Source organism: Gorilla gorilla, chromosome 2, assembly GCF_029281585.2.
Source record: "Gorilla gorilla gorilla isolate KB3781 chromosome 2, NHGRI_mGorGor1-v2.1_pri, whole genome shotgun sequence".
NCBI lineage: Eukaryota > Metazoa > Chordata > Mammalia > Primates > Hominidae > Gorilla > Gorilla gorilla.
In genome coordinates, this window is record NC_086017.1 from 195,853,945 (window position 1) to 195,876,091 (window position 22,147).

Below are 22,147 nucleotides of genomic sequence, written 5' to 3' on the forward strand. Positions count from 1 at the left end.
AGTCCTTGAGAGCCTGCAGCTCCAGAGAGAAGCAAGCCTGGGCTTGGCCTCTGGATGCAGAGGAGGGGCTGAAGTTGGGGGAGAGGCTGCTGGCGGTCAGGATGGAGCTAGTCCAGGCGCTTGCCTGTCCTCTTGGACGTACAGAGCTGGGGCAGTCCCAGAATAGTTCTAGAAAAAATGAGCCTGGGAGAAGTGGAAGGCAGTTGGGGCCAATCGGAGGCCCCAAAGTCAGCGCCCAGGAAAGCAGGTACAGTTCAGGCTGCATGGAGGGTGGGCAGGGGGCACTCTGGGAGGATCCAGCTAAAACATCTGAGAGAGAAGGGACATGTTACCAAATGGTAACGTGCTACTCATCAAGGTGAGATGGGTCCCAGCTTTTCACCTTAACCCTGGCTCACTTTGCATTGCCTCGTGGCCCTTCTGGCCGGTCAACCATGCTAATGTGAGCTTTGTCAACTGGGAAGGTGACGCGGCCGCCCTGTGATCCAGGCCGGCCCCGTGGCTAAATGCAGCCAGGGTCCCTGATAAGCTTAGGCAACTTATTAAGTTACACAGGAAAAGTCGAGATGGAATATTAATTCTGCACACCTCTTCTCTCTGCCCGGGGAACCTGCCTTCCTGGGTTTCGGTTTTCAAAGGCTGAAATAGATATGGAGATTACGTGCTTAATTAAAGGAGAAGTGTGTTCAATTCAAGTCTTTTCAAAACCATTTTGGTTCTGAGCTGAGAGGAGCCAGTGGAGACCCAGTCACCATCTGGCATGAAAGGTGTTAACTCGGAGTCTCCGGTCAACTCTAGACATCAGATCCAGAAACAAAGAGAATTAATTTCGGAGGCCCCCTCAGATGCCCCTCCTCTCCGGCCTGTAAGTTGAGAGCCTCTGTACTGACTTGCTGCGTATTCAAAAGGTAGGTCTGAGAGGTCACCTGCGATGCAGAAGAGCAGGTGCCGGAGCTCACCCAGCAGGCCAGGATTATCTTATCAGCTAGGCTGATAAAACTCATGGAAGTCTGGCCATAAGGAGCAAATATTTATAAGCCCAACACTTTTGGGTCCATAGCAGATTAGGCACAGAGTGTGAGCAAGAGCAGAGGGGGGCTGCTTCCTGATCTGAAACTCCCGGGGTTCGTCCTGTCTCATGAAGGAGAATGCATGTTTGAAAGTTGAACTGTTTAGGGGACACTCTCTCCTCTATCACATGACCGCATGCCAGCCTGGTGAGGAGGAAACTATCTTTATCTCCATTTTACAGTTGAGGACACTGAGGTTCAGGGAGGTCAAGTGACTTGCCCATTCGCTCAGCTAGGAAGTGGGAGTTGAACACAAGTCTTCTGACTCCAGGCCTGTGTGCTTTCCACAGGCCAGTGGTGGACTGGACTGGATCTCACTTGACTGTCCTGTAAGTCAGCAGCTCCCCAGAAGTCCCCTTCATTGCCCTAGTCCCAGGGCCACGGTCCAGCTCCCTTGGCAGAGGAGGCAGGACAGTATCTCATGAAGAGATAAAAAAGAGTGACCCTCTCAGCCTGGCGTGGTGGCTCATGCCTATAATCCCAGCACTTTGGGAGTCCAAGGCAGGCGGATCACCTGAGGTCAGGAGTTCGAGACCAGCCTGGCCAACATTGGTGAAACCCTGTCTCTACTAAAAATACAAAAATCAGCCAGGTGTGGTGGTGAGCGCCTGCAGTCCCAGCTACCCTGGAGGCTGAGGCACGAGAATGGCTTGAGCCCGGGAGGCGGAGGTTGCAGTGAGTCAAGATCATGCCATTGCACTCCAGCCTGGGAGACAGAGCGAGACTCCGTCTAAAAAAAACAAAAGAGTGACCTCTCCAGGGATGGTTGAGGGAAGCTGTAAGATAGCCCTGCCCCCAATGATAGGCAAACCTGGAGTCTATTCCTGGAGTTTACAGTTGATTCCTTTGGGCCTCCAATTCTTTCCTCTGTATTTATTCTCCCTGGGAGAGGAGATTAAATGCAAATGTATTTGGATGAATGGCCTGTGGTGCCTAGGAGGCCTACTGATTGGCTTCCCTCTTGTGCTAATTGTGGAGAGGGGTTGGGTGGAAGCTGGAGGAAACCCCCTCCCTCGGGGGCCTGGGTTTTCTCCTCTGCCAAAGGAGAGGTTGAACTGGATGATCTCAGGGGTCCTTCCTGCTCTGACCTCTCAGGCACAATCTCCTGGGACCGGGAGCCCCGTAGGCCCTTCTCTTTGAATCCTTAGCAACGGGAATGGAAGTGTTGTGGAGGAAGCAGCTTCTACGCTAAGAGGAGAGGCAGTGAGTAGCTGGGTCAGGAAGCAGCCCAGGTGGGGGCCTGGAGGTGAGTGCAAACATGAATATGCCAACCATGTTGGAAGGCTGGGCTGCAAGAAGATAAGAGATGAGGCTCAAGAGATAAGCAGAAGCCAGATCCCAAAATGCCTTCCAAGGCTGTGTCAAGGAGCTTGGGCTTTATCCTGAACACAATAGGGAGCCAGAAAGGAGTAAAGGCTAGGAAGTGGCATGATAATGTTTGTGTTTTAGAATGTTTCCTCTGGTGCAAGTGTGGAGACTAGATGGGGAGGGGGGTGGGAGAAGGAGAAGGTGGTGGGAGAAGAAGGTGGTGGGAGAAGAAGGTGGCGGGAGAAGGATAAGGTGTTGGGAGAAGAAGGTGGTGGGAGAAGGAGAAGGTGGGAGAAGGAGAAGGTGTTGGGAGAAGGAGAAGGTGGTGAGAGAAGAAGGTGTTGGGAGAAGAAGGTGGGAGAAGAAGGTGGTGGGAGAAGAAGGTGGTGGGAGAAGGATAAGGTGTTGGGAGAAGAAGGTGGTGGGGAAGAAGGTGTTGGGAGAAGGTGGTGGGAGAAGGTGGTGGGAGAAGAAGGTGGTGGGAGAAGAAGGTGGTGGGAGAAGAAGGTGTTGGGAGAAGAAGGTGGTGGGAGAAGAAGGTGTTGGGAGAAGGTGGTGGGAGAAGGTGGTGGGAGAAGAAGGTGGTGGGAGAAGGAGGTGGTGGGAGAAGGAGGTGGTGGGAGAAGGAGGTGGTGGGAGAAGGAGGTGGTGGGAGAAGAAGGTGGTGGGAGAAGGTGGTGGGAGAAGGTGGTGGGAGAAGAAGGTGGTGGGAGAAGGTGGTGGGAGAAGGTGGTGGGAGAAGAAGGTGGTGGGAGAAGAAGGTGGTGGGAGAAGAAGGTGGTGGGAGAAGGAGGTGGTGGGAGAAGAAGGTGGTGGGAGAAGAAGGTGGTGGGAGAAGAAGGTGGTGGGAGAAGAAGGAGAACCCTATGAGGAGGCCGGGCGCAGTGGCTCACACCTGTAATCCCAGCACTCTGGGAGGCCGAGGCAGGTGGATCACCTGAGGTCAGGAGTTCAAGACCAGCCTGGCCAACATGGTGAAACCCTGTCTCTACTAAAAATAAAATAAAAAATTAGCCAGGCCTGATGGTGAGAGCCTGTAATCCCAGCTACTCAGGAGACTGAAGTGGGAGAATCACTTAAACCCAGGAGGCGGAGGTTGCAGTGAGCTGAGATCACACCACTGCACTCCAGCCTGGGCAACAGAGCGAGACTCTGTCTCAAAAAAAAAAAAAATAACAAAAACAAAAACCAAAAAACCCTATGAGGAAGAAACTCTTATTTTACAGATGAGAAAACTAGGCTCAGAGAGGCCAGGCATCTTGCCCTGGGTCACACAGCTGGCGAGTGGTAGCACCAGGACAGGTGTGGCTCATTCCAAAGCCCCTGGCTGTGACCACGGGCTGCCCTGCCTCCTGAGATGGCCATCATCACACACAGTCAGCCTACACTCTCCAGTGGCAGGAGGAGGTTCTGTTGGTCAGCTTCCTGCAGCAGAGGGGCGTGAGAGCAGTCACAGAACACGTGCCATGTGCTGCGGATCTCCTCAAAACAAGCTGCAGGTTGCATCTGGAGAAGCATGAAGGCTTTAGGAGTGTTTGGGCTCCCAGGGCTGGCTCATGCTTGCCTGACACGGGAGGAATAGAGCTGGGTCTGGGGCGGGCTCTGGAGCTCATGACCTGCCCCATCCTGCTCTCATGTGGAGGAAGCCTTGGACTTTCATGAGCCATTTCCTAATCCAAGAGAAGCCCAGAAGTCACACTTTCCAGAGGCTGGAAAATCTAGTAGCTCCTTCACACTTTGCCTTTTCCTAAAGGGGAAACAGGGCCCTGTGTGTGGGCCAGGAAGGGCTGGAGGGCATCCCAAAGTGGTTAGAGTCAGGGCAGTGCTCCCTGAAGGCTGGGCTGGAGGGCATCCCAAAGTGGTTAGAGTCAGGGCAGTGCTCCCTGAAGGCTGGGCTGGAGGAGAAGGGAAGAGTCTCATCTCTGATCCCCCAGTCACTGGAGATGCTCAAATGAAGTGGTAAAATTCACCCGCTTCTGGCCAGTAGTAAGAAGCAGGAAGGTTACTTTGCTGAGAGCCAAAGTGTACGCTTCTGATCTGGCACAGCCATAGGCAGCTGGGTAACCTTGGAAAAGTTCCTCCCCCACTTCCTGCACTTCAGTTTCCCCATGGGAAGAGGTGAGCCTTAATCCCCCCTTTTCAGGCTGGCAGGCTTCATGGCCCTGGTCAGCCACCGGGGCCCATCCTCTCTCTTAGAGCCACTCTGGAGTGGGGCTGGTAGGTGGAGCAGCTCAGGGCCAGCACCCTGCCCCACCCCACCCTCCACCTCCAGCCTTATAAGGACACCAGCTCATCTGGCTTTGCTCTGTCAGTTGGAAGAAAGGGCTGGCTTACACCTGCAGCAGGGCACACTGATTAATTTATTTTGCATCACTTTGCATTACCTGGCTCCAGGGCCTCCAGCTTGACATGCAGATTTATGTAAAAGAGACCTGACATGCAAATGAGCCAGGCCTGTGTCTTGTTTCCATCACAGAGAGGGCTGCATCACTGGTTCCTGGCCCAGCTGCTCTTCCCCAGGCCCACAGGTTCTCACAGCTGGTGAGGTGGAGCCATGGGGCCGTTCTCCTCCCTGTTCTGGCCCTGCTCAGAGCCCAGGCCAGGACAAATGTGCACTTGACAGTGAGGCTAGAAAAAAGGTTAGAAATGCACCCTCCCCAACGAAAGTGCCTGGCTGTGGTACTTGACACAGAGATGAATAGAGAGAGAGAGAAACACACATGACAAGACAGAGACAGAGGCAGAGTGAAGGGAAGGAGAACAGGATCCAGAGGGGGCTGGGAGTTCGGTGTGTCCCTAGAATATGCACAGAGGAGCGGGTCAGGGTGATGGATGAGCTCAGAGTCAAAGAGAGTGAGAAGCCAAGGAAACAGAGGCCAGGAGGCAAGGAGATGCGGAAAGAGAGATGGGGACACGATGAGGGGGCTGCAGAGGGAGCGGGTGAGACCCAGAAAGAAACAGATTTCAGAGTTGCTGCGGAGGAATGAGTGAGGATATAGCAACAGCCTGCCTGTGGGGGGAAGTGAGGGAGGAGTTGGTGATGATGACAGCTTGACGCTTGGGAGTGGGGACCAGGAGCCACAGGCGGAAGTGACGGGAGAGGAGTGCAGGGAGACACCTGAAGTGCCCTCTTGGAACAACTAGCAGTGGCTTGGCTGCCGTCAGCGCCGCCGCCTACCTCCTAAACCCTTGATTTATATCCGTCTATCTATATTTATACACACATATCTACAGACATACGCACATGTATATAAACTACACAGGCACGCATTGGCCAGGAGAAAACATTCTGCAGCCATCAGGCTCTAGAAAGAGAGCTTAGGGGGTTATCCAGGACTGCAGTGTGTCTGTTCTAGAACAGCAAAGACTGGACTTTGCCTCTGCAGGCCCAGAGGAGAGTGCACACCCTGCCCCCTGTCTGGCTCAGCAGCCAATGCCCCTCGGTGCTAGGATGCTCCTTCCACACCTGTCTGAGCCAGGGTCACCACTCTTCCTCTTATGAGACCGAGAGAACCAGCTAGTCCCCTGCATATGCACAATGTGAGCGGGAGAGCAAGCAAACAAGCAAACCAAAAGAGAAAGCAGAAAGCCCTTCTCACTCCCTAGCCTCCTTTGTAGGGAAATTGACTTTCTGGGAGGAGGGAGCCCAGGGCAGGCCCTGGGTGGGTGGTCCTGAAGTGCAGTGGGGAGAGGGCTGGGAAATTTCTGTGGCTTTTGGATAATCTCTACTTTTCCCACCCCCCAAACGGGAGCCCAGGGAGTGGGAGGGACATATTTCTTTTTTTTTTATTTTGAGATGGAGTCTAGCTCTTGTCGCCCAGGCTGGAGCACAGTGGCACAATCTCGGCTTACTGCAACCTCTGCCTCTCGGGTTCAAGCAATTCTTCTGTCTCAGCCTCCTGAGTAGCTTGGATTACAGGCATGCACCACCACGCCCGGCTAATTTTTTGTGTTTTTAGTAGAGATGGGGTTTCACCATGTTGGCCAGGCTGGTCTCGAACACTTGACCCCAGGTGATCCACCTGCCTCGGCCTCCCAAAGCGCTGGGATTACAGGCATGAGCCACCACGCTCGGCCAGGAGGGACATTTCTTAAAACCTAGGATGGTGGCACTGAAGGGGCCCTCAGAAACCCTGCAGGCCAGCTCCATCCTCCCCCAGGAGGGAACTGCGGCGCAGAGAGGCTAGTGTGGAGGTAGGCTGAGGGCCTTTCACTACACAGCTCTGCTTCCTTGGTATGGCCCCCTTGGCGTTAATGACCTCCCCACCCTGTCTCTGATCCCCTGAGCTGCCCACATCAGCGCTGGGCACACTCATAGCTCCTTGGAGACTGGCCACTGTTTTCCCTCGGAGACAGATGACCTTCATACACATTGTGAAAGGTATAGGCCCAGACCCTTCTGTGCACTTTTCACTGACACTGGAAGACCCGGGGCCCGCCGTGGGTCACCTTTGCCATCTCACTTGTGAATACCTGCCAGTGTCCCACTAGATGAAGCCGACAGACAGCTCAGGCCCAGTGAAGATGTGTCCCATGGGCCACGGGATCTCGCCTGGCAGAGATCTGCTTTAAGATGCCATCTCCAGGAGCCAAGGTCATCTCCAGAATCTCTCCCCACATCTAGAAATGAGATGTGTCTCATGTGACTGCCTGAGCCTGACCCGGTCTACTTGTTTCAGCCAGAAGTCATCTGGTGCCACTCTGGCCCACTTGTGGCGTGACCTTTGGGTCACTCTGGCCAGCCTCAAGGGTCACCTTTGTGTTAACCTCCAGCATAGTGGTTTTTAGCTTCTTGAGGTGAGAGACCCTTTGAGAACATGAATGAAGCCCCGTAATGCTGCCCAGATCCACAATACTTTGCACACAATGTCAGGAGATTCATGGACTCCCAGAAGCCCTCAGTCTAGGACAGACCCAACAGTCCATCTGGCATCTTTAGGCCTTGGGAAGCTGGTGTCCATGTGTGGAGGCCCCAGGACCCCACTCATTTCAGAGGCAAACCATAGCCCTGACAAGGTGGCATTCCAGGACACGTTCCACAGAAGGTCTTCTTTCCCCTTTTCTGCCTCAGAGATTCCTTTCTAAGCAACTGTTCCTCCCATGTTGAAGTCAGATCTCAGCTTCCTCCATCCCCTAGCTACATTTCAGGGCAAGTTCAAATGACATGCCATACAAAACTCATTTGTAGGCTGGGCGTGGTGGCTCATGCCTATAATCCCAGCACTTTGAGAGGCCAAGGCAGGCAGATCACCTGAGGTCAAGAGTTCGAGACTAGCATGGCCAACATGAAGAAACCCTGTCTCTACTAAAAATATAAAAATTAGCTGGGTGTGGTGGCATGCACCTGTAATCCCAGCAACTTGGGAGGCTGAGGCATGAGAATCACTTGAACGTGGGAGGTGGAGGTTACAGTGAGCCAAAACTGCGCTACTGCACTCCACCCTGCGTGAGAAGAGTGAAACTCCATCTCAAAAAAAAAAAAAGCCTCATTTCTAGTTTCCCTTGGACACCCTCTCTGTGCCCCTCCCCAAACGCCCTTCCCACTCAGTCCCCTGAACCTGACTCCACTTTGCTCTGTCTCCTGCCAGGCTCAGCTGAGCACCAGGTCCTGAGCTGGCACCCACAGATGAGCAGAGCAGATGACACTGAGAGCTGGTGAGTCCTGTCCCCTCAGCAGCCAGCACAGACAGTGGATGGCCACATGCTCAGAAAAGGACCTCGGAGGGCACGAGTGGTGGAAGGAGCAGAGAAGCCTGCAGAGGGGCTGGGGCATGGGGACAGTAACCAGGCAGGAATCCTCTCTGCGGATCCCAGGCCCTGTTCCCCGCCTGCCTGCTTCCCAAGAGCTGTTGATGGAGGAAGTCGTGCACTCCAGGCTCTGGGCCTGGTTCGAGATGCTGAGAGGCCTCTGTGAAAGGGAAGACATGGGAGGGCTGGAATCTCTTGGGGGGGCAGGGCAGGGAGGGGGCATGGGAAGTTCCATGTGGAAGGCCCGGGACTCAGGGTGGGCCAGGGCTCAAAAGAGTGAAAGCAGCCCCCTCGGCAGAGAGGGGTCTAGCCAGCCCAGGGGGTGGCCCAGACATCCAAACTGCCTTGGATGGAGAAAGCTGTTTAATCTCCCTATGGAAATCAGGAAGTTGGAACCCACACAGCTGATGGCAAGGCCAGAGGAGCGATTTCAGAGGAAAGATTAAAAGAATTAAAGTCAACTCAGAAGGGAGCAGACGAGAGGGAGCTAGGGGCAGGTGGGGAGCTCAGGGGTTGTCTGCAAGGCCCCTGCACCCTGAACCCAACTGAGGGTGCTTCTAGGGGCAGGGGGTGGGGAGTCCTGCTGAGGTGCAGTCCGTGGGTAAGGGTTGACCCTGTCATCCATGGGAGATTCTGTTGGGGTGAGAGGGAATACCACAGGGGGCTGAAGATCTTGAGAGAGGTCTGAGAGGAGATAGAGAGAGGCCAGGAACACAGTCTAAGCCCAGATTTCAAGTCCAAGCAGGTCCACTCTTGGAGGGGGGGTGTGGGGAGCAGCTCTGTGCCATGGGGCCTGGTCCTCTCAACTATCCCTCTCCTCCAGGCCTGGAAACTCCAGCCCCAAACCTTCTGGCTAAGCAGGAAACCGAGGGCAAGACATGCGTATGGTGGGTGGGTTTTCCTTAGCGGAATGTGTCACTGAGGCCACCTTGGGGCTGAGGGGCAGAAACAGGGGCTATTGTCCCAGAAGACCCCACGTTGAGGGACAAGGACAGCCTTCTGGGCAATGGCCTTGTACTGCTGCAGGTCCACACCAGAGAGCCAGGGCCAGAGGGTAGCTGGGGCTCAGGCAGGGATTCTGGTGGCTCCTCTGCTCTGCTGTGTGCTCTAGCCACACACATGTGTGCACACACATGCACACACGTGCACACACACATGCACACACATGCGCGCGCACACATGCACACACAGGCACACACATGCACACACACAGGCACACACATGCACACACACAGAGGCACACACACCACTCAACCATGCTTGCCTGCTCTCATATTCTCTCTCTCGCTCTCTGTCTCACACACACACTTAAACATACATTTAAATAACTTGCAGACGTATATTAGCAAAAACATTCCATCTGGGCTGGGATTTGTCTCATTGCTTTGAATTCCTCTGGGTCTTAACTTGAAAAAAAATAGGAAGAGGCAAAGATTTGACTAATGTTGGGTTAAGTTTTTTTTCTTTCTCCTTTCTTTCTTGGTTACTGACTGCCAAGAATTTATATTTGTAAAAGGAAAAGAATTAACTGTGTTGATTAAGAGGCAAACTCCCTGGAAATGTTCTCTCTTAACCCTTTGGTAACCTCTCAGCAAGAGATAGGAGAGTTCTCTGGCATGGGGCTTGACATCCCTGGGCTGGAGGCCCAGAACCTTCTGGAGGTCTGCTTCTCTCCCAAGGGAGCTTATAGAGCAGAGGCAAGCTGGGCCCTCTGGCGTGTGTGCAAGTGTGTCTCTAAGCAGATGCGTGGGTAAGTGGTGTGAGTGTCTGTGTGTGAGCGTGGGTACTGTGAGCTGGCGTGTGGGAGGGGGTGTGCGCATGTGTGCACGTGAGTGTGGTAACTGCACACATGTCCCCTGGCAAATATGGGGTGTGCTAGAACTCTCCTGGGCTGCTGGCTGCAAGGTCAGACTCCAGGGAGGGGAGATAAGCTTCACCTTGACCTAATTAGCGGAAACTGATTTGGCAGGAGGAGGGGACGTGTGGAGGCTTAGCACAGAACAGGTGAGCAGGCGCTGGGGTGGGGAGGCCTCAGCCAAGGAAGCAGGATCTCTCCTGACACCCAGCAGCTGTCGCCACTAGTATGCAGTGACCCAATACAGGGATCACCCTGGACGCTGGTCAGTGTCCCTGCATGGAGGGGTGGGGACTTCTCCTCTTTCTTGCCCACTCTCAGCTCCCCATCCCGTTTTCCTTCCACAGCTTCTCTGTCCCTCCGGAAGAGCCTGGGCTGCATAGCCCCCAAGGTAGGATAGGTTTTAGCATCAGAGAGGCTGAAGCCTCTAGAAAAGGGGTCTTCTGGAGCTGGGGCTGAGGGATGTGACCAGGGAAAGGGTGTTGGGGACAGAAACAGAAGAAAAGAGGATCTTGCTGGAGGCTCCAAGCTCCCTGTGCATGCGTCCAACCTTACAGAACTACCCTGAGCCCCAGGCCCGGCCTGGCTCCTCCCAGACTATTTCCCTCCACCTGGAAGGACCTTCTGTCCCTCCTTTGTTAGCCAATTCCTACTTGTCCTCCAAGTCTTAGATGCCACCTTGTCCAGGAAGTCGTCCTTACCCCTCACACTTAGCTGTCTCCCTCTTGCATGACCACACCTGGGCATAGAGGCACTGTCCACACGGTGTGACCCTTATATCCTCTGTCTGTCTTTCCTACCGGATCCTGCACTCCTTGAGGGTGGAAGCACTGTCTTCTTCATCCTGAACTCCCGGTACCTAGTACAGTGCCTGGCACACAGCAGGGGCCCAGTCAACACTGGCTGAGTTGAACTGAAGGCCTTTGACTGCTGAAAGGAGCCTTGTTAGTTGCACCATATGCTGTGATCGAAAGTGCCGTGCAGACACGCCCCCCACTAGAACACTGACCGTAGACTCTGAGATTATCTAAACATACATATATTTGATCCTCTCAAAAAAAATTTTTTTTTTGAGACGGGGTCTCTCTCTGTCACCCAGGCTGAAGTGCAGTGGTATGATCTTGGCTCACAGCAACCTCCACCTCCTGGGTTCAAGTAATTCTCCCTGCCTCAACCTTCCAAGTAGCTGGGACTATAGGCGCCTGCCATTACACCCGGCTAATTTTCATATTTTTTTGGTAGAGACAGGATTTCGCCACGTTGGCCAGGCTGGTCTCGAACTCCTGACCTTAGGATGATCCTCTCAATTTTCTGTGAGCTCCTCGGGGAAAAGATTCAGTCTTAGTCTTCCCCAGGGCCTAGCAGAGCATCAGACAAATAGCAAATGCCTAATAAATGATGAATGAATGAAAGAGGAGCCAACACATGATAAATATCTAAGAACACACACACGGTGTGTATGTATGTTTCCACCTCTTACTGAGGCTGTAAAATGCTGTTAAGGGCTGGAGGAGAGAGAAGAAACTGCTATCAGAGCAAGGTTGAGAGGAGGGAAGAGTAACATTTGTTGAGCACCTACTATGTGCCATCACTGCCTCAGGCGTCATCCTCATCTTCATCCATGAGGAAGAGATACTTACCTCGTGTTACAAGTAAGGAAATTGAGACTAAGGGAGGTAAAGTAATTGCCCAAGGTCACCCAGCTGGTGGGACAAGTTAGGCTTGGATTCAAACCCAGGTCTGTCTGATCCCAGAGTTTATGCTTCTCCCACTGTGGCCACCACTACCATGTTTCATGAAGGACATGGGTACTGAGCAGAGTTTTGAATGATGAGAGGGACATGACTTTGTAGAGGAGGATCTCAAACCCAGGCAAGTGGAGAGGACCGAGAGTTCCCAAGAAGGATGAATGCTGGCTCTCTGCTTCTGTGTGACCAGGAAGCACCAACATGACAAGGAAAAAAGGCAACTGTGGAGGAAGGCAGTAGAGCAGAAAGCAGTCACAGAGGCCTCTCAAAAACAGACCTCAAGGCCAGGTGTGGTGGCTCATGCCTGTAATCCCAGCGCTTTGGGAGGCCAAGGCAGGTGGATCATGAGGTCAGGAGATCAAGACCATCCTGGACAACATGGTGAAACCCTGTCTCTACTGAAATACAAAAAAATTAGCTGGGCGTGGTGGTGCGTGCCTGTAGTCCCAGCTACTCAGGAGGCTGAGGCAGGGGAATCGCTTGAACCCAGGAGGTGGAGGTTGCAGTGAGTCGAGATCACGTCACTGCACTCCAGCCTGGTGACAAAGCGAGACTCCATCTCAAACAAAAACAAAAACAAAAAACAGACCTTCAGCTCAATCTTGGCAGAAGGAGCCAATACAGAAATAGTGCTTATTTAGTGGCAAGCACTGTGCTAAGCACTTTGTTAATACATTTAACTCTTAAAACAAGGCTATGAGATGGGCCCTATTAGCCACAAATACAGATGGGGAAGTGAAGGCCCAGAAGGGTTAATAACCTGCCCAAGGGCACACATGGCTGGCTAATAGTAAACCTGGGGTTTGAACCCAGACAGTCTAGTTCCGGAGTCTATGGCCACTACACCAAGGAGGGAAAGTGTGGCTAAGGATGGCCTTCAACTGGTAGAAGTCAACATCAGTCAGCCTGGTGGGCTTGAGTTTGGGGGTGTGATCAGAGTCTGGTTGGAGGGACTGTCCCAGACCAGCTCCGTGCCTCTGTCTAGAAAGTCCAGAGGCATTCAGGAAGAGTGCAACAGCCAAGCTGTGGGCTGCCGGAAGATCGTGATCCCCACACATTGTCCTGGTCTTGTGATTTGCTTTTTGGGGGAAGAAGGAACTTTGTACCAGAATACTAAGAGATACTTTAAACCTATGTTCAAGAGAATTCTCCCTACTTTGGAACTTTGGGTCTGGCTTCCTGGGATTCCCCCAACATCTCCCCTAACCACTCCAGAGCAGCCTCCAGTCGCCACCACCACCACCACCCTCAAGCCAGAAGTCATCTTTTTTTTTTTTTTTTGAGACGGAGTCTCACTCTGTTGCCCAGGCTGGATTGCAATGGCGCGATCTTGGCTCACTGCAACCTCTGCCTCTCGAGTTCAAGGAATTCTCCTGCTTCAGCTTCCCGAGTAGCTGGGATCATAGGTGCCTGCCACCACGCCCGGCTAATTTTTTGTATTTTTAGTAGAGACAGGGTTTCACCATGTTGGCCAGGCTGGTCTCGAACCCCTGACCTCAGGTGATCTGCCTGCCTCGGCCTCCCAAAGTGCTGGAATTACAGGTGTGAGTCACCGCGCCTGACCCAGAAATCATCTTAAAACATTCCCTCAACAACCCTTTACCTTGATACAACACCTCATAGTCACCAAAGCATTCTTACATCCTCAGCCCATGGGTTCCTCCTCCCCACATCAGCCCTGGAAGGCAGGCAGCTCAGAGATTATTAAACCATTTTACAGATGAGGAAAATGAGACAAGCTTAGTGATGTTTGCAAGCCACATGGTTGGTGAGTCACGTTGGCTGCACTGTTAGATTTCAAGGCAGTGAGACCAGAAGGTAGCCTCGTATGGGGAGGGGTGGGATCTGGGTTGATGCAGCCAAGGATTTGCATGAATTGGATGAGAGATCCCAGCTCCTCTGTGTCCAGAAAGTTTCACTTTGAGTCACCTGCCTTTCCCTCCCCGGGACACCGCACCTTCCCAACAGAGCAGTGTTGAGTCAGCTTCCCTTTTTCTGCCTCTCCGAGGTGCTCTCAGCCATGCCCTCCTTCTGGCTTTCGTAGGATCTGACTCAAGATCCACTTTAGGCAGGCAGGCAATATCTGTGGAATCTTCTCGTGTAGGGCCCACCTGTAAACAAGAGGAGGTGCTTGGAAATTATTCATGAAAGAAGAACACCATGAACAGCATTTGACCTCTTCAGAGAAAAGAGATATGCAAGTTTATAGCGGTAGTGGCGATAGTAATATCCAATGACATAACAACTTCAACAATTACACTTGCATTTCTTCCAAAGACCTTTAAGCATTTTCGAGTTTATTGGGCTATTTGATCTCATAAAAGTCCCACAAATGGGTAGTGCTGGTTATTATTATCATTTTATAGATGAGAAAACTGAGGCCCGGAAATATGTCAGTGATTGCCCAAGACCTCGCAGCGAGGGAGGAGGGAGGTAGGGCTGAGTCTGTTTCTTCACGTCTCCAGGTGTTTCGTGTGTGGGACTCCCTCTTGGTGTCTGAATTCCTGTGAAGTAAGGTGTGGACAGAGGAGGTGGCTGGTGGCAGGCTCAGAGGATTTTTCTGCACATGGTCACTGAGAGACAGTGAGTCAGGCACCCTTATTTTGAGTTTGGTTTCCTCTTTCACTTCCCCAAACAATTTCTGGAGATGGAGTTCACTCGGCACCCGTTCTCAGATGAGGAGCTGGGGATATGTGCACAGCTGCTCCTGAAGGTTTTCGTGGTAGTGGTGATCTGGAAGGGGTGGATGCTCACATTCCTATCCTGAGACTCCTCCTGTTCTCCTGGTCTACCAATGCCCTCTCCAGGAGGCGGGGGTCCTTGCTAGCTCTGTCTGTTACCACGGCCTCCTCACTGTTTTTCTGACCTCAGTATCTTTCCTTTTTTTTTTTTTTCTTTTTTTGAGATGGAGTCTTGCTCTGTCTCCCAGGATGGAGTGCAGCGCCGTGATCTCGGCTCACTAGAACTTCTGCCTCCTGGGTTCAAGCGATTCTCCTAGCTCAGCCTCCCGAATAGCTGGGATTACAGGTGTGCCACCACTCTCAGTTACCTTTTCTATTTTTAGTAGAGACAAGGTTTTGTCATGTTGGCCAGGCTGGTCTCGAACTCCTCACCTCATATGATCCACCCACCTCGGCCTCCCAAAGTGCTGGGATTACAGGCATGAGGCACCGCGCCTGGCCTGACCTCAGTATCTTTTTCATTCAATCATCTCCATGACTGACCTTCCTAAAGCTCTCCCTCCACCTCTCAGAAATTGTCAGTAGAATCTCATTACTTCTGGCCTCAGCTTGGCGCTCAAGGCCCCACCCAGTCAAGTCACAAACTACCTTCCCACCCTTGGCTCCTCCCTCTCATCCTCCTCTTGAAGCTTTATCTTCAGTTAGACTGGAGGACTTGCCTAGACATGCTTTGTGTTTTCCCAACTCCACAGTTCCCTTGGCTTGGAAAGCCACTCCCACCCCCTCTGCCTGCTGGATTTCTATGCAGCCTTCAAAGCCCATGACAAATGTCACTTCTCTCATGAAGCCCTCCTTGATTCCATCATTGGAAAATGAGCTTCTCCCTCCTGGGATGTCTCACAGCACCTGGCATACAGGTCTCCACACAAGCAGTTCTCTGTGTGTTGTGGCAGTGGTGTCAAGATTTGGATGTTGTGAAACTACAAAGACTGCAGGATTCGGCAATACCACTTGTGTGCATGTGTGTGCGTGTGTGTGTCTGTACGTGTGTGTGTGTGTGTGTTGGTATGAGGAGTGAGCACAGCTACATAAACAATTGTACGTCAGAAAGGGATGAGACACTTACTAGGTTTAGAGTGTGTCAATCACTTCAGCTCTGCCAATGAACAGAGAGCCAGATGTCTCTCTCCAAGGATAGAGAACACTCACAATAAAGACTATAAACACACTTGGGGGAAGAAAGAATGGAGAGAGGGAGGAAATGAACAAGTATGTATGGCTCATTTACTATAGTCCAGGCGCTGCGTTGGAGAGGAAATTTCATGTGAGCAGTGTGCTCACTTAACCCTCACCGTAGCCGAGAGGTAGGAATCTGCCCCTGTTTTGTGGTTGAGTACTGCTTTGGGCCAGGTTCTCAAAACGCAGGCTCTGGGTGTGCGGGGTAACTGGGAGCACTCACGGGCTGTTGGCATGCAGGGTAACTGGGAGCACTCACGGAGCAGCCCCGCTGGGGAGTCATGAAGGCAGGCTGGCACAGGAAAGGCTGAACGGCAGCGAGGCTGGTGTGCTGAAGCTTGGGTGGCCCTTTTAAGATGTGCCCCCATTGAGGCGATGGGATCTTTGTGCCCTCTGGAAGGGGGAAACCCAGGCAAGACGGCTCCCTTCAGCCGAGGGTGGTTCCTGGGGGGGACAGCACCCACTACACGTACACTGTGGATTAGAGAAACGCGTGCCCCCGCCACATGCAGACTGTCAGCAAGTGGAAGGGGCAAGGATGGAACTCCCTTCCACTAAGGGGGCTTCACCAGATTCTCCTGTTTCAAGGAGAAATAGAGTTTGGAAACCTCATTTTATAAACGAGGACACTGAGGAACAAAGCAGGGTGGTTGGTGCCTTGCCTAAAGTCATACAGATTTCATGTAACAAATTGCGCTGGTTAGGTACGGGAGGATGCAGAGCTCACAGCGCAGGTGAATATCTCCATCGCAAAGGCTGAACCAAATGCCCTGTTAAATCAGGAGACCTGCCTCTTTCAGCTTTGTTTTCTGAAGAAATCCCTTCCCAGGGTTGAAGCCCTCAGGCTGTGTCCCGAGGCCCGGTGTGGCCTTCAGTCCATCTCCAGAAGACAGCATAGGCCAGGCGCGGTGTTTCACGCCTGTAAGCCCAACACTTCGGGAGGCTGAGGAGGATCACCTGAGATCAGGAGTTCGAGACCAGCCTGGCCAACATGGTGAATCCCCGTCTGTGCTAAAAATACAAAAATTAGCTGGGCGTGTTGGCGGGTGCCTGTAATCCCAGCTATATGGGAGGCTAAGGCAGGAGAATCGCTTGAACTCGGGAGGTGTGGGTTACAGTGAGCTAAGATCACACCATTGCACTCCAACCTGGGCGACAAGAGCAAAACTCCATCTCAAAAAAAAAAGAAGAAGAAGAAGTCAGCCTGGTCACCCTGTGCCCATTGCACACTGTCAGCTATGAACGGAAGTCTGCACCTAGAAAGCTCCCAGGAAAAGAACGCTCTTCCCTCTTTCTGAAAGATTTCAGGTAGATCTGGTATCAAATAATAGCAATGAGAAAGGCAGGTGTGGAGTCTTTTGTTACTGATATTTTCTGTTACTGTCTGATTCTTAGTCACATTTTGCTTTTATTTTTATTTTTTCCAGAAGGAGTCTCGCTCCATGGCCCAGGCTGGAGTGCAGTGGTGTTATCTTGGCTCACGGCAACCTCCACCTCCCGGGTTCAAGCGATTCTCCTGCCTCAGCCTCTTGAGTAGCTGTGACTACAGGCACCTGCCATCACATCCAGCTGATTTTTGTATTTTTTAGTAGAGACGGGGTTTCATCATGTTGGCCAGGCTGGTCTCGAACTTCTGACCTCAAATGATCTGCCCATCTTGGCCTCCCAGAGTGCTGGGATTACAGGCATAAGCCACCGCGTCCAGCTCTTACTTGTACTTTGGAAACATTGGTAGTGGGATCCAAGTGTGATCTTTAAAATAGTTAACAATCAGGTAAACCCCCAGGACACCGGCATGGATGCTGGCAGTATGGTGCACCAGCACATGCCCACTGAACATTACACCTGCTGGGCCCTAGAGGACAAGGTTGTGGTTCCCCCTGAGTGCCGCATGCTGCGGAAGAACCCTGGGAAGGGATTTCTTCAGAAAACAAAGCTGAGAGAGGCAGATCTCTTGATTTAACGGGGCATTTGGTTCAGCCTTTGCGATGGAGGTATTCATCTGTGCTGTGAGCTCTGCATCCTCCCATACCTAGCCAGCACAATTTGTTACATGAAATCTGTATGACTTTAGGCAAGGCACCAACCACCCTGCTTTGTGCCTCAGTGTCCTTGTTTATAAAATGAGAGGTTTCCAAACTCTATTTCTCCTTGAAACAGGAGAATCTGGTGAAGCCCCCTTAGTGGAAGGGAGGCAAGTGGGCCGGGCGCAGGGCCCCCTCCCCTGCTTTAGCTGGAGCAGCTCTCTTGTATTTGTTTATGCCTCCATACGGTTTCACTTAAACCCAGCATTCCTCAACTAAAAACAAAGCTTGGGAAGCACTGAGCTGCATGTGGTATCTGAGGGCCCCTACTCACAGCTCTGCCATGCTCAGCTGTGATTAGGCGAATGCGTGAGTGAACGAATGAATAAATGAACAGACTCTGTGTTCCTAGCTAACAGAGGCCGGTTCCTGGTCACACCTGTTCTTGGAGCAGATGGCCAGCAGTCTTGGGTAGTTCAGAAATCTACACAGGGCTAGACTGGACGCTCTCCCGACATCCCATCAAGTGTAGGGTTCTGTCTGTCTCCGCTGTCGCCACTGACAAGGCCTCCTCCCTTCGGGCATCTCGGATGCCACCAGGTATGAAGTGGAAAGTCATCAGCGGCGAGTCGCCCTGTGTTTGTCTTCTTCGGCTCTCCCGATGTGTTGACTCAGCTGAAAAAAGATACTGACAACAGCACCCCGAGTCACCGGCAGGCTTGGCAGAAGATTCACTGGGTTTTCTCGGTGTGTGTCCCGGGGTGTGGCACCAGGTCTGGCTCACGTCAGTTTTCTTCCATCACAGGGAAAGGGCTTCCAGTTTTGGCCTTGTCCTCCCTCCCACCACCCCTACTTCCTCCCTTCCTTGCCTCCTTCCTTTCCTTCCTCTAAGGCAGTGGTTCTCAACCTTGGCTGCACGTTGAAATTGCCCAGGGAGACTTAAAAATTACTGATGCCCAAAGATTCTGATTTCATGGTTTGAGGTATGGCCTAGGAAATAGAGTTTTTTTTAAGTTCCCTAGGTGATTCTAATACGCAGCCAAGGTGGAGAACCACTGGTCTGAGGACACGGAGTAGGGATCCTAATTTTAGCCTCAACCGTTTCCTAGTCTGCTGGGTTTGGAAAAGTGTGGGGCACAAATGTCTACTGGCAGTGGATGGAAGGAAAGGGAAGTAGAGAGAAACATACCTCACCCCCCATCCCACCTCACTACTCTGCGAGACTCAGGGAGGTCAGTCCTCTTGGGTGTCCAGGTGACAGCATATGACAGAGTGGAGAGGACACCCCAGGACACAGGGAGGCTCCTGTGTGCTGAGGGCATGAGGCCAACAGCCCTGTTCTGGAGCCTCAGGCACTGCAGTTTTGGGGGCTTCAAAAGGCAACGCCCTGGGTATGGGTGGCAGCGTTCCCACAGGGCAGGCCAGCAAACGAGGTGACCCTGGAGTGACTGTGGCAGCACGACATCAGCGCAGAGCTGCGTGGGGAGAGGGACTCTCGCTGACAGTCCTGTTCACGAACACACGCGGGGCACTCCCAAGGGGTCCTCCAAGTCAGAGTGAGCCTACAGCAGACAGAAAGAAGCACAGTGAATTCTGGTCATTTCACCGATGGGAGCCCATCTGGACCTATGGGTGGTGAGGTCTGGGGTCACAGATACAAGCCACAGTCATGAAACAGTCTGGTGGTGGCAGCGGTGCAGTAAGGTCCAGCAGACATTTGCCAGCCTCCTCCGATGTTGCCTCCTCGTTGGGTCAGCCGCCCTGAACAGTTTTCATTCCATATGTTCACCAGGCAGTCAGGGTCTTCTCGACGCTAGGCTTTTCTGCATGCATGTTCTCAATGTGGAGTATTTGCTTTACTTCCTGTGCAAGTTTTCTCTCTTTTTGAAAAAATCACATTCTCTCCTAAATTAGAAAACCTCTTTAATTGTTAGCAGGAGCTGGGGTTCTGTTCCTTGCATGGACAATATCATTAAACATTGGAAAATAAACAAACTGGAAAAGCTTAAGACATTTTCAAACTCTTTGCTTCCCAGAGGGTGTCTGGGGCCCCGCGTGGGACAAGGTTCTGCTGGCCTGGGTTTATACTGTGTTGATAACTTGACCCCTCCAGCTGTGAGAAGCCACACTGACAGCAGGGTTGTTTTTCCTAAACTTCCCAGGACTGCAAACTTGTCTTGGGAGGCATAGGCACTGATTTGCACGGAGGTCTCCAGCGACTGCGCTGAGCTTCCTCCGGGGCGGAGCGCACGCTGGGAGGGGGCCGGTGGCTGTGGTGGCTGACGGCTGCTGTAAGCCATCGCTGTCCTCCAGCATGACTACACAGGGCTGGGGAGGACAGGGGAGCTGTGGGAGGGGGCGGTGTGTGAGAACGTTTCTTTCTATCTTGCTGAAATGTGAGTCTAATGAAATGATGATGAGGTTGTGGCCTTTAAGCTCCATTGAGCTTCTTACGCATTGTAATTTTACCCAGAGTGGGGCCAGTTTTTGAAATGATTAAAACTATCGATTCCTAGGCCTGTTCAGCTTGAATCAGAATTCATTAGAGGCCCAGAGGTGAGGGATGTACATTTCTCCCTTGCTGAGCCAGGAAACAGACCCCATCTTGTGTGACTCTCCGGCTGGCGTGGCTGCCCCTGGTGGTGCTGGCAGACGGACCAGTAATAGGATCTGTCATCCACAGAATAAGTCATGAAGGTCCCATCCATGAGTCCTAGCCCATTTTCTAGGGATTCTCCCTCATGTTCGAAGAGGGAGTTTCTCTATGTTTAATCTTGGCTCTATTTTCTTACAGGTATTATAAGTAAAATATCTTCTTCATGAAAAGAAACACAGAAATGTTCCAAAGTTTTGACTCAAAAGAATACTGGAAGGAGAAACTGTAGCTGGGAGGGGTAGCTGACAATGTGGCCTGAACTTGGCCTCCAGAACGCCACTTCTGTGTGGAAACAAATAGGGGATTTTCCCTTTGATATTTGCCACCACTCTGCTGACTCCCAGGAGCACAAGATCGCTCCTTTAAAGTTCTATTCCAAGTCCTAGAGCTGAGATAGGTTCGCATCTTAAAAAGTAGCCTTCCTAGCCGGGCGCGGTGGCTCACGCCTGTAATCCCAGCACTTTGTGGGGCTGAGGCGGGCAGACCGCTTGAAGTCAGAAGTTCAAGACCAGCCTGGCCAACATGGTGAAACCCCGTCTCTACTAAAAATACAAAAATTAGCTGGGTGTGGTGGTGCACACCTGTAATCTCAGCTACTTGGGAGGCTGAGGCAGGAGAATTGCTTGAACCCGGGAGGCAGAGGTTGCAGTGAGCCGAGATGGTGCCATTGCACTCCAGCCTGGGTGACAGAGTGAGACTCTGTCTCAAAAAAAAAAAAAAAGAAAGAGAAAAGAAACATAACTATAGGGCAGTTAAGTCTATACACCTTAACTTTACCAAGAAAGAAAGAAAAGAAAGGAAGGAAGGAAGGAAGGAAGGGAAAGAAAGAAAGAAGAGAAGAGAAGAGAAAAGAAGGAAGGAGGGAGGGGGAGAGAGAGAGAAAGGAAGGAAGGAAGGAAAAGAAAAGAAAAAGAAAGAAAGAGAGAAAGAGAGAAAGGAAGAAAGAAAGGAAGGAAGGAAAGAAAGAAAGAAACTCTGGGAGGGTGGCCTTGCCTAAGGTCACCTGATTCCCCGAGCTGGCGCCAGGGCTGCAGTGCACTCTGTTAGCTCTGAGAGGGGTGTCCCTGCCCACGCCAGCTCTGAACCTTGCAAGCCACTGCACCTTTTGAGAGTCGCTCCCGAACTGCCTCCTACACAGGTGGTTCCCAAGCGGTTCATATCAAGGTCCCTTTTATTATCACCCCCCCCCCTCCACTGCACCCCCAGCACCCGGGCTTTGAAAGATCTGGCCTACCAAATGAACTGCAATTATGCAGTAATAATGACTCTATTTTCTCTCTCTCTCTCTCTCTCTTTTTTTTATTAATAAAAGACATATGTGACACACCACTCAGAGCTTTCAGTGGGGAGAAAACGAGTTTCCCCCACTAAGTTAATAGAATTCCACCCAGAGGCAGACAGTTAGCAAACCACCTTCTCGGGCTGTGGCTGGGAATCGCGCTACACTTGACAGCCCTTTCCATGGGCCTCCCCGGCCCGCCTGCCCTTGGCCCTGAAGTCAGGGGAGACAGGGGCCATTTCAGCTGCTCGTGCTCGCTTGCCTTCCCGTCCCTGCCGGAGTCAGCAGACCCTGACTTCTGGAGAAGCGTTGCTGCGATGTGTCAGCTGCTCGGGGAGAGGCTGGAGTGATGGATTCCAAGAGCTGTCAGGAGAAAGGGTTTACGGTCAGTTAGGAACCGTGAGCTCCTGCCCGTGGAACTGCCGCTGGAATTTTAATGCTCTGTCTCCCTGTGTCTGGGCACTTCCTTCCCTCCTGGCCCCGCTCTTCAGGCATACGGAACAGGGCTCATGTCGGAGGGTCCCCGGGGAGATCCCAGGGCT

The 22,147-nt window shown here is 52.2% G+C and overlaps 1 long non-coding RNA gene across 1 annotated transcript; it reads right to left on the reverse strand.

Moving 5' to 3' along the window:
• Window positions 1-4,719: 4,719 nt before the first annotated feature.
• On the reverse strand, window positions 4,720-21,505 carry LOC109026046 (uncharacterized). The gene is made up of 3 exons (XR_002005063.4): window positions 21,330-21,505; window positions 13,687-13,840; window positions 4,720-6,998 (listed from the first exon to the last, which is right to left on the reverse strand). It is a non-coding gene; the product is annotated as an uncharacterized lncRNA (long non-coding RNA).
• Between the last annotated feature and the right edge of the window lie 642 nt (window positions 21,506-22,147).